Source organism: Pelodiscus sinensis, unplaced genomic scaffold (assembly GCF_049634645.1).
Source record: "Pelodiscus sinensis isolate JC-2024 unplaced genomic scaffold, ASM4963464v1 ctg75, whole genome shotgun sequence".
Classification (NCBI taxonomy): domain Eukaryota; kingdom Metazoa; phylum Chordata; order Testudines; family Trionychidae; genus Pelodiscus; species Pelodiscus sinensis.
Window position 1 is genome coordinate 248312 of NW_027465860.1, and position 13302 is coordinate 261613.

Genomic DNA, 13302 nt, shown 5'->3' on the forward strand with positions numbered 1-13302 from the left:
GGCACGGCCGGGAATGCAGGTGTAATTCCGCAGCGCCTCCACGGCGCCCCCCGGTGGGCACGGCCGGGAATGCAGGTGTAATTCCGCAGCGCCTCCACGGCGCCCCCCGGTGGGCACGGCCGGGAATGAAGGTGTAATTCCGCAGCGCCTCCACGGCGCCCCCTGGTGGGCACGGCCGGGAATACAGGTGTAATCCCTCAGTGCCTCCACGGCGCCCCCTGGTGGGCACGGCCGGGAATGCAGGTGTAATTCCGCAGCGCCTCCACAGCGCCCCACGGTGCCCATGGCCGGGAATGCAGGTGTAATTCCGCAGCGCCTCCACGGCGCCCCCCGGTGCGCATGGCCGGGAATGCAGGTGTAATTCCGCAGCGCCTCCACGGCGTCCCCCGGTGGCCGTGGCCGGGAATGCAGTTGTAATTCCGCAGCGCCTCCACGGCGCCCCCCGGTGGGCACGGCCGGGAATGCAGGTGTAATTCTCCAGCGCCTCCACGGCGCCCTCCGGTGGGCATGGCCGGGAATGCACGTGTAATTCCGCAGGGCCTCCACGGCGCCGCCCGGTGGGCAGGGCCGGGAATGCACGTGTAATGCCGCAGGGCCTCCACGGCGCCGCCCGGTGGGCGCGGCCGGGAATGCACGTGTAAGTCCGCAGGGCCTCCACGGCGCCGCCCGGTGGGCACGGCCGGGAATGCAGGTGTAATTCCTCAGTGCCTCCACGGCGCCCCCCGGTGGGCACGGCCGGGAATGCAGGTGTAATTCCTCAGTGCCTCCACGGCGCCCCCCGGTGGGCACGGCCGGGAATGCAGGTGTAATTCCGCAGCGCCTCCACGGCGCCCCCCGGTGGGCACGTCCGGGAATACAGGTGTAATTCTGCAGAGGCTCCACGGCGCCCCCCGGTGGGTGCGGCCAGGAATGCAGGTTTAATTCCTCAGTGCCTCCACAGCGCCCCCCGGTGGGCACGGCCGGGAATGCAGGTGTAATTCCGCAGCGCCTCCACGGCACCCCCCGGTGCCCATGAGCGGCAATGCAGGTGTAATTCCGCAGCGCCTCCAAGGCGCCCCCCGGTGGGCACGGCCGGGAATGCAGGTGTAATTCCGCAGCGCCTCCACGGCGCCCCCCGGTGGCCATGGCCGGTAATGCAGGTGTAATTCCTCAGTGCCTCCACGGCGCCCCCCGGTGGGCATGGCCGGGAATGCAGGTGTAATTCCTCAGTGCCTCCACGGCGCCCCCCGGTGGCCATGGCCGGGAATGCAGGTGTAATTCCGCAGCGCCTCCACGGCGCCCCCCGGTGGGCACGCCCGGGAATGCAGGTGTAATTCCGCAGCGCCTCCACGGCGCCCCCCGGTGGGCACGGCCGGGAATGCAGGTGTAATTCTGCAGCGCCTCCACGGCGCCCCCCGGTGGGCACGGCCGGGAATGCAGGTGTAATCCCTCAGTGCCTCCACGGCGCCCCCCGGTGGGCACGGCCGGGAATGCAGGTGTAATTCCGCAGCGCCTCCACGGCGCCCCCCGGTGGGCACGGCCGGGAATGCAGGTGTAATTCCGCAGCGCCTCCACGGCGCCCCCCGGTGGGCACGGCCGGGAATGAAGGTGTAATTCCGCAGCGCCTCCACGGCGCCCCCTGGTGGGCACGGCCGGGAATGCAGGTGTAATCCCTCAGTGCCTCCACGGCGCCCCCTGGTGGGCACGGCCGGGAATGCAGGTGTAATTCCGCAGCGCCTCCACAGCGCCCCACGGTGCCCATGGCCGGGAATGCAGGTGTAATTCCGCAGCGCCTCCACGGCGCCCCCCGGTGCGCATGGCCGGGAATGCAGGTGTAATTCCGCAGCGCCTCCACGGCGTCCCCCGGTGGCCGTGGCCGGGAATGCAGTTGTAATTCCGCAGCGCCTCCACGGCGCCCCCCGGTGGGCACGGCCGGGAATGCAGGTGTAATTCTCCAGCGCCTCCACGGCGCCCTCCGGTGGGCATGGCCGGGAATGCACGTGTAATTCCGCAGGGCCTCCACGGCGCCGCCCGGTGGGCAGGGCCGGGAATGCACGTGTAATGCCGCAGGGCCTCCACGGCGCCGCCCGGTGGGCGCGGCCGGGAATGCACGTGTAAGTCCGCAGGGCCTCCACGGCGCCGCCCGGTGGGCACGGCCGGGAATGCACGTGTAAGTCCGCAGGGCCTCCACGGCGCCGCCCAGTGAGCACGGCCGGGAATGCACGTGTAAGTCCGCAGGGCCTCCACGGCGCCGCCCGGTGGGCACGGCCGGGATTGCACGTGTAAGGCAGCAGGGCCTCCACGGCGCTGCCCGGTGGGCACGGCCGGGAATGCACGTGTAATGCCGCAGGGCCTCCACGGCGCCGCCCGGCGGGCACGGCCGGGAATGCACGTGTAATGCCGCAGGGCCTCCACGGCGCCGCCCGGTGGGAACGGCCGGGAATGCACGTGTAATGCCGCAGGGCCTCCACGGCGCCGCCCGGTGGGCACGGCGGGGAATGCACGTGTAAGGCCGCAGGGCCTCCACGGCGCCGCCCGGTGGGCACGGCCGGGAATGCACGTGTAATGCCGCAGGGCCTCCACGGCGCCGCCCGGTGGGCACGGCCGGGAATTCACGTGTAATGCCGCAGTGCCTCTACGTCGCCGCCCGGTGGGCACGGCCGGGAATGCATGTGTATTCCGCAGCGCCTCCATGGCGCCCTCCGCTGGGCATGGCCGGGAATGCACGTGTAAATCTCCAGGGCCTCCAGGGCGCCCCCCGGTGGGCACGGCCGGGAATGCAGCTGTAATCCCGCAGCGCCTCCATGGCGCCCCCCGGTGGGCACGGCCGGGAATGCAGGTGTAATTCCGCAGCGCCTCCACGGCGCCCCCCGGTGGCCATGGCCGGGAGTGCAGGTGTAATTCTGCAGCGGCTCCACGGCGCCCTCCGGTGGGCATGGCCGGGAATGCAGGTGTAATTCCCCAGCGCCTCCACGGCGCCCCCCGGTGGCCATGGCCGGGAATGCAGGTGTAATTCCGCAGCGCCTCCACGGCGCCCCCCGGTGGCCATGGCCGGGAATGCAGGTGTAATTCCGCAGCGCCCCCACGGCGCCCCCCGGTGCGCATGGCCGGGAATGCAGGTGTAATTCCGCAGCGCCTCCACGGTGTCCCCCGGTGGCCATGGCCGGGAATGCAGTTGTAATTCCGCAGCGCCTCCACGGCGCCCCCCGGTGGGCACGGCCGGGAATGCACGTGTATTCTGCAGCGCCTCCACGGCGCCCCCCGTGGGCACGGCCGGGAATGCAGGAGTAATTCTCCAGCGCCTCCACGGCGCCCTCCGGTGGGCATGGCCAAGAATGCACGTGCAAATCTGCAGCGCCTCCACGGCGCCCTCCGGTGGGCATGGCCGGGAATGCACGTGTATTCCGCAGCGCCTCAACGGCGCCCTCCGGTAGGCATGGCCGGGAATGCACGTGTAAATCCGCAGGGCCTCCACGGCGCGCCCCGGTTCCCATGGCCGGGAATGCACGTGTAATTCCGCAGGGCCTCCACGGCGCCGCCCGGTGGGCAGGGCCGGGAATGCACGTGTAATGCCGCACGGCCTCCACGGCGCCGCCCGGTGGGCACGGCCGGGAATTCACGTGTAATGCCGCAAGGCCTCCACGGCGCCGCCCGGTGGGCACGGCCGGGAATGCACGTGTAATGCCGCAGGGCCTCCACGGCGCCGCCCGGTGGGCACGGCCGGGAATGCACGTGTAATGCCGCAGGGCCTCCACGGCGCCGCCCGGTGGGCGCGGCCGGGAATGCACGTGTAAGTCCGCAGGGCCTCCACGGCACCGCCCGGTGGGCACGGCCGGGAATGCACGTGTAAGTCCGCAGGGCCTCCACGGCGCCGCCCGTTGGGCATGGCCGGGATTGCACGTGTAAGGCAGCAGGGCCTCCACGGCGCGGCCCGGTGGGCACGGCCGGGAATGCACGTGTAAGGCCGCAGGGCCTCCACGGTGCCGCCCGGTGGGCACGGCCGGGAATGCACGTGTAATGCCGCAGGGCCTCCACGGCGCCGCCCGGTGGGCACGGCCGGGAATTCACGTGTAATGCCGCAGTGCCTCCACGTCGCCGCCCGGTGGGCACGGCCGGGAATGCATGTGTATTCCGCAGCGCCTCCATGGCGCCCTCCGCTGGGCATGGCCGGGAATGCACGTGTAAATCTGCAGGGCCTCCACGGCGCCCCCCGGTGGGCACGGCCGGGAATGCAGGTGTAATTCCGCAGCGCCTCCACGGCGCACCCCGGTGGCCATGGCCGGGAATGCAGGTGTAATTCTGCAGCGACTCCACGGCGCCCTCCGGTGGGCATGGCCGAGAATGCACGTGTAAATCTGCAGGGCCTCCACGGCGCCCCCCGGTGGGCACTGCCGGGAATGCAGCTGTAATCCCGCTGCGTCTCCATGGCGCCCCCCGGTGGGCACGGCCGGGAATGCAGGTGTAATTCCGCAGCGCCTCCACGGCGCCCCCCGGTGGCCATGGCCGGGAATGCAGGTGTAATTCCGCAGCGCCTCCACGGCGCCCCCCGGTGGCCATGGCCGGGAATGCAGGTGTAATTCCGCAGCGCCTCCACGGCGCCCCCCGGTGCGCATGGCCGGGAATGCAGGTGTAATTCCGCAGCGCCTCCACGGCGTCCCCCGGTGGCCATGGCCGGGAATGCAGTTGTAATTCCGCAGCGCCTCCACGGCGCCCCCCGGTGGGCACGGCCGGGAATGCACGTGTATTCTGCAGCGCCTCCACGGCGCCCCCCGTGGGCACGGCCGGGAATGCAGGTGTAATTCTCCAGCGCCTCCACGGCGCCCTCCGGTGGGCATGGCCAAGAATGCACGTGCAAATCTGCAGCGCCTCCACGGCGCCCTCCGGTGGGCATGGCCGGGAATGCACGTGTATTCCGCAGCGCCTCTACGGCGCCCTCCGGTAGGCATGGCCGGGAATGCACGTGTAACTCCGCAGGGCCTCCACGGCGCCGCCCGGGGAGCACGGCCGCGAATACACGTGTAAGTCCGCAGGGCCTCCACGGCGCTGCCCGGTGGGCACGGCCGGGAATGCACGTGTAAGGCAGCAGGGCCTCCACGGCGCTGCCCGGTGGGCACGGCCGGGAATGCACGTGTAAGGCCGCAGGGCCTCCACGGCGCCGCCCGGTGGGCACGGCCGGGAATGCACGTGTAATGCCGCAGGGCCTCCACGGCGCCTCCCGGTGGGCACGGCCGGGAATGCACGTGTACGTCCGCAGGGCCTCCACGGCGCCGCCCGGTGGGCACGGCCGGGAATGCACGTGTAAGTCCGCAGGGCCTCCACGGCGCCTCCCGGTGGGCACGGCCGGGAATGCACGTGTACGTCCGCAGGGCCTCCACGGCGCCGCCCGGTGGGCACGGCCGGGAATGCACGTGTAATTCCGCAGAGCCTCCACGGCGCCTCCCGGTGGGCACGGCCGGGAATGCACGTGTACGTCCGCAGGGCCTCCACGGCGCCGCCCGGTGGGCACGGCCGGGAATGCACGTGTAAGTCCGCAGGGCCTCCACGGCGCCGCCCGGTGGGCACGGCCGGGAATGCACGTGTAAGTCCGCAGGGCCTCCAAGGCGCCCCCCGGTGGGCACGGCCGGGAATGCAGGTGTAATTCCGCAGCGCCTCCGCGGCGCCGCCCGGTGGGTACGGCCGGGAATGCACGTGTAACTCCGCAGGGCCTCCACGGCGCCGCCCGGTGGGCACGGCCGGGAATGCACGTGTAAGTCCGCAGGGCCTCCAAGGCGCCCCCCGGTGGGCACGGCCGGGAATGCAGGTGTAATTCCGCAGCGCCTCCACGGCGCCCCCCGGTGGCCATGGCCGGGAATGCAGGTGTAATTCCTCAGTGCCTCCACGGCGCCCCCCAGTGGGCACGGCCGGGAATGCAGGTGTAATTCCGCAGCGCCTCCACGGTGCCCTCCGGTGGGCATGGCCGGGAATGCACGTGTAAATCTGCAGGGCCTCCACGGCGCCCCGCGGTGGGCACGGCCGGGAATGCAGGTGTAATTCCTCAGTGCCTCCACGGCGCCCCCCGGTGGGCACGGCCGGGAATGCAGGTGTAATTCCTCAGTGCCTCCACGGCGCCCCCCGGTGGGCACGGCCGGGAATGCAGGTGTAATTCCTCAGTGCCTCCACGGCGCCCCCCGGTGGGCACGGCCGGGAATGCAGGTGTAATTCCTCAGTGCCTCCACGGCGCCCCCCGGTGGGCACGGCCGGGAATGCAGGTGTAATTCCGCAGCGCCTCCACGGCGCCCCCCGGTGGGCACGTCCGGGAATACAGGTGTAATTCTGCAGAGGCTCCACGGCGCCCCCCGGTGGGTGCGGCCAGGAATGCAGGTTTAATTCCTCAGTGCCTCCACAGCGCCCCCCGGTGGGCACGGCCGGGAATGCAGGTGTAATTCCGCAGCGCCTCCACGGCACCCCCCGGTGCCCATGAGCGGCAATGCAGGTGTAATTCCGCAGCGCCTCCAAGGCGCCCCCCGGTGGGCACGGCCGGGAATGCAGGTGTAATTCCGCAGCGCCTCCACGGCGCCCCCCGGTGGCCATGGCCGGTAATGCAGGTGTAATTCCTCAGTGCCTCCACGGCGCCCCCCGGTGGGCATGGCCGGGAATGCAGGTGTAATTCCTCAGTGCCTCCACGGCGCCCCCCGGTGGCCATGGCCGGGAATGCAGGTGTAATTCCGCAGCGCCTCCACGGCGCCCCCCGGTGGGCACGCCCGGGAATGCAGGTGTAATTCCGCAGCGCCTCCACGGCGCCCCCCGGTGGGCACGGCCGGGAATGCAGGTGTAATTCTGCAGCGCCTCCACGGCGCCCCCCGGTGGGCACGGCCGGGAATGCAGGTGTAATCCCTCAGTGCCTCCACGGCGCCCCCCGGTGGGCACGGCCGGGAATGCAGGTGTAATTCCGCAGCGCCTCCACGGCGCCCCCCTGTGCCCATGGCCGGGAATGCAGGTGTAATTCCGCAGCGCCTCCACGGCGCCCCCCGGTGGGCACGGCCGGGAATGCAGGTGTAATTCCGCAGCGCCTCCACGGCGCCCCCCGGTGGGCACGGCCGGGAATGCAGGTGTAATTCCGCAGCGCCTCCACGGCGCCCCCCGGTGGGCACGGCCGGGAATGAAGGTGTAATTCCGCAGCGCCTCCACGGCGCCCCCTGGTGGGCACGGCCGGGAATGCAGGTGTAATCCCTCAGTGCCTCCACGGCGCCCCCTGGTGGGCACGGCCGGGAATGCAGGTGTAATTCCGCAGCGCCTCCACAGCGCCCCACGGTGCCCATGGCCGGGAATGCAGGTGTAATTCCGCAGCGCCTCCACGGCGCCCCCCGGTGCGCATGGCCGGGAATGCAGGTGTAATTCCGCAGCGCCTCCACGGCGTCCCCCGGTGGCCGTGGCCGGGAATGCAGTTGTAATTCCGCAGCGCCTCCACGGCGCCCCCCGGTGGGCACGGCCGGGAATGCAGGTGTAATTCTCCAGCGCCTCCACGGCGCCCTCCGGTGGGCATGGCCGGGAATGCACGTGTAATTCCGCAGGGCCTCCACGGCGCCGCCCGGTGGGCAGGGCCGGGAATGCACGTGTAATGCCGCAGGGCCTCCACGGCGCCGCCCGGTGGGCGCGGCCGGGAATGCACGTGTAAGTCCGCAGGGCCTCCACGGCGCCGCCCGGTGGGCACGGCCGGGAATGCAGGTGTAATTCCTCAGTGCCTCCACGGCGCCCCCCGGTGGGCACGGCCGGGAATGCAGGTGTAATTCCTCAGTGCCTCCACGGCGCCCCCCGGTGGGCACGGCCGGGAATGCAGGTGTAATTCCGCAGCGCCTCCACGGCGCCCCCCGGTGGGCACGTCCGGGAATACAGGTGTAATTCTGCAGAGGCTCCACGGCGCCCCCCGGTGGGTGCGGCCAGGAATGCAGGTTTAATTCCTCAGTGCCTCCACAGCGCCCCCCGGTGGGCACGGCCGGGAATGCAGGTGTAATTCCGCAGCGCCTCCACGGCACCCCCCGGTGCCCATGAGCGGCAATGCAGGTGTAATTCCGCAGCGCCTCCAAGGCGCCCCCCGGTGGGCACGGCCGGGAATGCAGGTGTAATTCCGCAGCGCCTCCACGGCGCCCCCCGGTGGCCATGGCCGGTAATGCAGGTGTAATTCCTCAGTGCCTCCACGGCGCCCCCCGGTGGGCATGGCCGGGAATGCAGGTGTAATTCCTCAGTGCCTCCACGGCGCCCCCCGGTGGCCATGGCCGGGAATGCAGGTGTAATTCCGCAGCGCCTCCACGGCGCCCCCCGGTGGGCACGCCCGGGAATGCAGGTGTAATTCCGCAGCGCCTCCACGGCGCCCCCCGGTGGGCACGGCCGGGAATGCAGGTGTAATTCTGCAGCGCCTCCACGGCGCCCCCCGGTGGGCACGGCCGGGAATGCAGGTGTAATCCCTCAGTGCCTCCACGGCGCCCCCCGGTGGGCACGGCCGGGAATGCAGGTGTAATTCCGCAGCGCCTCCACGGCGCCCCCCTGTGCCCATGGCCGGGAATGCAGGTGTAATTCCGCAGCGCCTCCACGGCGCCCCCCGGTGGGCACGGCCGGGAATGAAGGTGTAATTCCGCAGCGCCTCCACGGCGCCCCCTGGTGGGCACGGCCGGGAATGCAGGTGTAATCCCTCAGTGCCTCCACGGCGCCCCCTGGTGGGCACGGCCGGGAATGCAGGTGTAATTCCGCAGCGCCTCCACAGCGCCCCACGGTGCCCATGGCCGGGAATGCAGGTGTAATTCCGCAGCGCCTCCACGGCGCCCCCCGGTGCGCATGGCCGGGAATGCAGGTGTAATTCCGCAGCGCCTCCACGGCGTCCCCCGGTGGCCGTGGCCGGGAATGCAGTTGTAATTCCGCAGCGCCTCCACGGCGCCCCCCGGTGGGCACGGCCGGGAATGCAGGTGTAATTCTCCAGCGCCTCCACGGCGCCCTCCGGTGGGCATGGCCGGGAATGCACGTGTAATTCCGCAGGGCCTCCATGGCGCCGCCCGGTGGGCAGGGCCGGGAATGCACGTGTAATGCCGCAGGGCCTCCACGGCGCCGCCCGGTGGGCGCGGCCGGGAATGCACGTGTAAGTCCGCAGGGCCTCCACGGCGCCGCCCGGTGGGCACGGCCGGGAATGCACGTGTAAGTCCGCAGGGCCTCCACGGCGCCGCCCGGTGAGCACGGCCGGGAATGCACGTGTAAGTCCGCAGGGCCTCCACGGCGCCGCCCGGTGGGCACGGCCGGGATTGCACGTGTAAGGCAGCAGGGCCTCCACGGCGCTGCCCGGTGGGCACGGCCGGGAATGCACGTGTAATGCCGCAGGGCCTCCACGGCGCCGCCCGGCGGGCACGGCCGGGAATGCACGTGTAATGCCGCAGGGCCTCCACGGCGCCGCCCGGTGGGAACGGCCGGGAATGCACGTGTAATGCCGCAGGGCCTCCACGGCGCCGCCCGGTGGGCACGGCGGGGAATGCACGTGTAAGGCCGCAGGGCCTCCACGGCGCCGCCCGGTGGGCACGGCCGGGAATGCACGTGTAATGCCGCAGGGCCTCCACGGCGCCGCCCGGTGGGCACGGCCGGGAATTCACGTGTAATGCCGCAGTGCCTCTACGTCGCCGCCCGGTGGGCACGGCCGGGAATGCATGTGTATTCCGCAGCGCCTCCATGGCGCCCTCCGCTGGGCATGGCCGGGAATGCACGTGTAAATCTCCAGGGCCTCCAGGGCGCCCCCCGGTGGGCACGGCCGGGAATGCAGCTGTAATCCCGCAGCGCCTCCATGGCGCCCCCCGGTGGGCACGGCCGGGAATGCAGGTGTAATTCCGCAGCGCCTCCACGGCGCCCCCCGGTGGCCATGGCCGGGAGTGCAGGTGTAATTCTGCAGCGGCTCCACGGCGCCCTCCGGTGGGCATGGCCGGGAATGCAGGTGTAATTCCCCAGCGCCTCCACGGCGCCCCCCGGTGGCCATGGCCGGGAATGCAGGTGTAATTCCGCAGCGCCTCCACGGCGCCCCCCGGTGGCCATGGCCGGGAATGCAGGTGTAATTCCGCAGCGCCCCCACGGCGCCCCCCGGTGCGCATGGCCGGGAATGCAGGTGTAATTCCGCAGCGCCTCCACGGTGTCCCCCGGTGGCCATGGCCGGGAATGCAGTTGTAATTCCGCAGCGCCTCCACGGCGCCCCCCGGTGGGCACGGCCGGGAATGCACGTGTATTCTGCAGCGCCTCCACGGCGCCCCCCGTGGGCACGGCCGGGAATGCAGGAGTAATTCTCCAGCGCCTCCACGGCGCCCTCCGGTGGGCATGGCCAAGAATGCACGTGCAAATCTGCAGCGCCTCCACGGCGCCCTCCGGTGGGCATGGCCGGGAATGCACGTGTATTCCGCAGCGCCTCAACGGCGCCCTCCGGTAGGCATGGCCGGGAATGCACGTGTAAATCCGCAGGGCCTCCACGGCGCGCCCCGGTTCCCATGGCCGGGAATGCACGTGTAATTCCGCAGGGCCTCCACGGCGCCGCCCGGTGGGCAGGGCCGGGAATGCACGTGTAATGCCGCACGGCCTCCACGGCGCCGCCCGGTGGGCACGGCCGGGAATTCACGTGTAATGCCGCAAGGCCTCCACGGCGCCGCCCGGTGGGCACGGCCGGGAATGCACGTGTAATGCCGCAGGGCCTCCACGGCGCCGCCCGGTGGGCACGGCCGGGAATGCACGTGTAATGCCGCAGGGCCTCCACGGCGCCGCCCGGTGGGCGCGGCCGGGAATGCACGTGTAAGTCCGCAGGGCCTCCACGGCACCGCCCGGTGGGCACGGCCGGGAATGCACGTGTAAGTCCGCAGGGCCTCCACGGCGCCGCCCGTTGGGCATGGCCGGGATTGCACGTGTAAGGCAGCAGGGCCTCCACGGCGCGGCCCGGTGGGCACGGCCGGGAATGCACGTGTAAGGCCGCAGGGCCTCCACGGTGCCGCCCGGTGGGCACGGCCGGGAATGCACGTGTAATGCCGCAGGGCCTCCACGGCGCCGCCCGGTGGGCACGGCCGGGAATTCACGTGTAATGCCGCAGTGCCTCCACGTCGCCGCCCGGTGGGCACGGCCGGGAATGCATGTGTATTCCGCAGCGCCTCCATGGCGCCCTCCGCTGGGCATGGCCGGGAATGCACGTGTAAATCTGCAGGGCCTCCACGGCGCCCCCCGGTGGGCACGGCCGGGAATGCAGGTGTAATTCCGCAGCGCCTCCACGGCGCACCCCGGTGGCCATGGCCGGGAATGCAGGTGTAATTCTGCAGCGCCTCCACGGCGCCCTCCGGTGGGCATGGCCGAGAATGCACGTGTAAATCTGCAGGGCCTCCACGGCGCCCCCCGGTGGGCACTGCCGGGAATGCAGCTGTAATCCCGCAGCGCCTCCATGGCGCCCCCCGGTGGGCACGGCCGGGAATGCAGGTGTAATTCCGCAGCGCCTCCACGGCGCCCCCCGGTGGCCATGGCCGGGAATGCAGGTGTAATTCCGCAGCGCCTCCACGGCGCCCCCCGGTGGCCATGGCCGGGAATGCAGGTGTAATTCCGCAGCGCCTCCACGGCGCCCCCCGGTGCGCATGGCCGGGAATGCAGGTGTAATTCCGCAGCGCCTCCACGGCGTCCCCCGGTGGCCATGGCCGGGAATGCAGTTGTAATTCCGCAGCGCCTCCACGGCGCCCCCCGGTGGGCACGGCCGGGAATGCACGTGTATTCTGCAGCGCCTCCACGGCGCCCCCCGTGGGCACGGCCGGGAATGCAGGTGTAATTCTCCAGCGCCTCCACGGCGCCCTCCGGTGGGCATGGCCAAGAATGCACGTGCAAATCTGCAGCGCCTCCACGGCGCCCTCCGGTGGGCATGGCCGGGAATGCACGTGTATTCCGCAGCGCCTCTACGGCGCCCTCCGGTAGGCATGGCCGGGAATGCACGTGTAAATCCGCAGGGCCTCCACGGCGAGCCCCGGTGCCCATGGCCGGGAATGCACGTGTAATTCCGCAGGGCCTCCACGGCGCCCCCCGGTGGGCACGGCCGGGAATGCACGTGTAATGCCGCAGGGCCTCCACGGCGCCGCCCGGTGGGAACGGCCGGGAATGCACGTGTAATGCCACAGGGCCTCCACGGCGCCGCCGGGTGGGCACGGCGGGGAATGCACGTGTAACTCCGCAGGGCCTCCACGGCGCCGCCCGGTGGGCACGGCCGGGAATGCACGTGTAAGTCCGCAGGGCCTCCACGGCGCCGCCCGGTGGGCACGGCGGGAATGCACGTGTAATGCCGCAGGGCCTCCACGGCGCCGCCCGGTGGGCACGGCCGGGAATGCACGTGTAATTCCGCAGCCCCTCCACGGCGCCGCCCGGTGGGCACGGCCGGAATGCACGTGTAATTCCGCAGGGCTTCCACGGCGCCGCCCGGTGGGCACGGCCACGGCCGCGAATGCACGTGTAATTCCGCAGGGCCTCCACGGCGCCTCCCGGTGGGCACGGCCGGGAATGCACGTGTACGTCCGCAGGGCCTCCACGGCGCCGCCCGGTGGGCACGGCCGGGAATGAACGTGTAAGTCCGCAGGGCCTCCACGGCGCCGCCCGGTGGGCACGGCCGGGAATGCACGTGTAATGCCGCAGGGCCTCCACGGCGCCGCCCGGTGGGCACGGCCGGGAATGCACGTGTAAGTCCGCAGGGCCTCCACGGCGCCGCCCGGTGGGTACGGCCGGGAATGCACGTGTAAGTCCGCAGGGCCTCCACGGCGCCGCCCGGTGGGCACGGCCGGGAATGCACGTGTAAGTCCGCAGGGCCTCCAACGCGCCCCCCGGTGGGCACGGCCGGGAATGCAGGTGTAATTCTGCAGCACCTCCACGGCGCCCCCCGGTGGCTACTGCCGGGAATGCAGGTGTAATTCCGCAGCGCCTCCACGGCGCCCGCCGGTGGGCACGGCCGGGAATGCAGGTGTAATTCCGCAGCGCCTCCACGGCACCCCCCGGTGGCCATGGCCGGGAATGCAGGTGTAATTCCGCAGGGCCTCCACGGCGCCCCCCGGTGGCCATAGCCGGGAATGCAGGTGTAATTCTGCAGCGCCTCCATGGCGCCCTCCGGTGGGCATGGCCGGGAATTCACGTGTATTCCGCAGTGCCTCCACGGCGCCCTCCGGTGCGCATGGCCGGGAATGCACGTGTAAATGTGCAGGGCCTCCACGGCTCCCCCCGGTGAGCACGGCCGGGAATGCAGGTGTAATTCCGCAGCGCCTCCACGGCGCCCCCCGGTGGCCATGGACGGGAATGCAGGTGTAATTCTGCAGCGCCTCCACG